Source organism: Gossypium hirsutum, chromosome A01 (genome assembly GCF_007990345.1).
Source record: "Gossypium hirsutum isolate 1008001.06 chromosome A01, Gossypium_hirsutum_v2.1, whole genome shotgun sequence".
NCBI lineage: Eukaryota > Viridiplantae > Streptophyta > Magnoliopsida > Malvales > Malvaceae > Gossypium > Gossypium hirsutum.
Window position 1 is genome coordinate 100,953,974 of NC_053424.1, and position 3,010 is coordinate 100,956,983.

The 3,010-nt window shown below is 38.5% G+C and overlaps 1 non-coding gene across 1 annotated transcript; it reads right to left on the reverse strand.

Annotated features, from left to right (window-relative positions):
- Positions 1-2,120: 2,120 nt before the first annotated feature.
- LOC121208255 (small nucleolar RNA R71) lies at positions 2,121-2,227 on the reverse strand. The gene has a single exon (XR_005903225.1). It is a non-coding gene; the product is annotated as a small nucleolar RNA R71 (small nucleolar RNA).
- Positions 2,228-3,010: the final 783 nt, after the last annotated feature.

The following is a 3,010-nucleotide window of genomic DNA, read 5'->3' on the forward strand; positions in this document are numbered from 1 at the left end:
AAAATTCTAGAAAAAAATACATAGGTGGGGACATGAGTCTAGTTTCAGGGAAAAATCACAAAACTGATTTTTGAGTTGTGAAACTCAAGATACGATTTTTGAAGCAACTAGTACTCAGACTGGGCAGTGTCTGGAAAAAATTTTCAAAGTTTGTTAACATCTCGTGTCCGACTCCGGTGTCGGTCTCGGGTTCAGGGTGTTACAGGAAATCAACATGGCCTGGACTTCCTCACACGGGTAAGCCACACGGTCGTGTCCATTTGGCAGGATCGAAGCACGACTTACACGGGTAGACTATAGGCCCGTGCCTATTTTACAGCCTTGACCACGGTCTGACGCAATCGCACACAGATGTGTCACACGGGCATGTCCCTGTCGAGCCCAAGTATAGTCCTATTCGGAAAAAGGCCTCTTTTGAGGGCTTTTAGGCATTCTAAAGCCTATTCAAACACCTGAGGAGGCACTTAGGAGGGGACACGGAGTAGGAGGCAAGGAATTACTCAAAGAAAAGCCGATTGATCCATCTCAGAAGTAGGATTCATCGTCAAGACTGAAGATCTCCCTTCAATTTCCTTCAGGAGTTTTGAGTTTTCTTTATTTTTTGTTAACTTCATTCTTTTGAGATGTTTTCTTTCATAATTATGAACTAAAACCCCTAAATACCTAAGGCGAATGAAACCTAAGACAAATCTTGTTATTATTATCTGAATTGTATGATAAATATTTGACTTGTTCATAATTATGTGTTCTTAATTCTTGTTTTGATATTCCAGGATATTGATTCAAGTTTATGCGCTTATTCAGAGGAGAAAAAGTCCTTGTCTAAGAGTAAATTTGTCATAATTAAGCGGAGTTGATTGCACGCCTAGAGATAGGGTGACAAGATTTTGCCGGATTAGGGTGAAACCTAATAAGAGAGTCCATAGATCGTGTTAATACAACACTAGGGTGTTAATTAAAAAGAGATTTCAATTAATCAACCTAGGGTTAGACGTTATTAGTCTCGGGAGAGATAATAATATAACTTAGGGATTTCTATGGATCAAGTCAAATGAATCAATTGTCTGATTCAGAGTCAAATAACAAGTGAAGTCTAGGTGGATCTTTCCTTGGGTATTGTCTTAATCAATCGAGTTTTCCCAAAAGCTTTTTCCCAATTTTCTCTCCGTGCACCCTTAGTTTAGATAATTAGTTTAGATAAACAAATCCCTTAATTTTTAGGCTAGATAATAAAAAGAAAGTAATTACTAGTACTCTTAGTTCCTTTGGGTTCGACAATCTAGTCTTGCTAAAACTATACTACTATTCGATAGGTACACTTGCCTTCATCGTGATAATAGTTAGTTTCAAGAGCGATTAATTATAAATTTTTTTAAAACCTGTCATGAATATCACGTATCGAGTTTTTGGCGCCGTTTCCGGGGAACTAAGATATTAGGAACATTGGATTTTTATTACTTTAGCCATATTTACTTTTAGTGCAATCTATTTTTAGTTTAATTTCACTTTTCTAACTTTTATTTTATTTTCTTCTGACAGGTTTTTGTAGTTTATGATCAAAAGAAACCCGTCAGGACCATTACTTTATGACATTGAGATCGATCACACGGTTTGCAGAAACCGAAGTGAAATAAGGCGAATCTTAAGATACACAGAGGAAGATCAAGAGGACGATACTTCAACCACAACCGAGGAGATGGCTAAAAACAAGGAAAATCCACTACCTCCTACGATTGCTGCTAATCAGAATCCTACTCCGCGTACTATGTATGATTAGGCTAAACCTTCTTTAAAAGGAACTGAATCAAGCATAGTTAGGCCTGCTGTTGCTGTAAATAATTTTGAACTGAAACCTAACACAATTCAAATGATACAACAATTTGTTCAGTTTGATTGTTTGCAGGATGAGGATCACAACGCTCACTTGGCAAATTTTCTGGAGTTTTGTGATACATTTAAAATCAATGGCATTTCTGATGATGCCATTCGTCTTCGGTTATTTCCCTTTTCATTGAGGAACAAAGCTAAACAGTGGTTGAACTCGTTTCCACGAGGGTCAATCACTACTTGGGAACAATGAAAAGTTTTTATTAAAATATTTTTCGTCGGCTAAAACGGACAAATTACGTAATGATATCTCTTCTTTTGTGCAGATGGATTTAGAAACACTTTATGATGCATGGGAGAGATACAAGGCCCTTTTGAGAAGATGCCCTTACCATGGGTTACCACTCTGGCTACAGGTTCAAACGTTTCACAATGGCTTGAATCCTTCGACTAGACAGATGATTAACGCAGCTGCTAGTGGAACTATCATTAATAAGACACCTAAGGATGCTTATGAATTTATAGAAGAGATGTCACTAAATAATTATCAGTGGCAAGTCATGAGGACAAAGCCAACGAAAACAGCCGGCGTTTTTAACGTTGATTCGGTCACCATGCTCTCTAATCAGGTGGAACTTTTGAATAGAAAAATTGATGGTTTTCTTGGTTCTTCACAGGTTCACTCAATAATACGGTGCGAAGCAAGTGGAGGTGGATCAAGCAATTCAGAATACCCACCCTATGGCTACAACATAGAGAACGAGCAGTTAAATTACATGGGTAATAATTCTTGATCTCAAAATAATCCTTATAGTAACACTTACAATGCAGGTTGGAGGAACCACCCAAATTTCTCACGGGGAGGCCAAGGGAATCAGAGACCACCACCTCCAGGCTTCCAACAACCACCCTACCAACAACAGAAAAAGCCGAACCTTAAGGAGATGCTAACAAAATTCATCTCGGTGTCAGAAACTTGTTTTCAGAATACCGAGATAGCACTTAAGAATAAACAAGAGTCTATCCAAGGGCTCGAAACTCAGATAGGACAGCTCGCCAAATTAATATCTGAACGACTACAAGGTAGCCTGCCGAGTAACAATGAATCTAACCCAAGGGAACAACTCAACCCAATTACCATCCAAGACAAGGAAGGGTTAGTGGAACATGAACCAGAACCAAG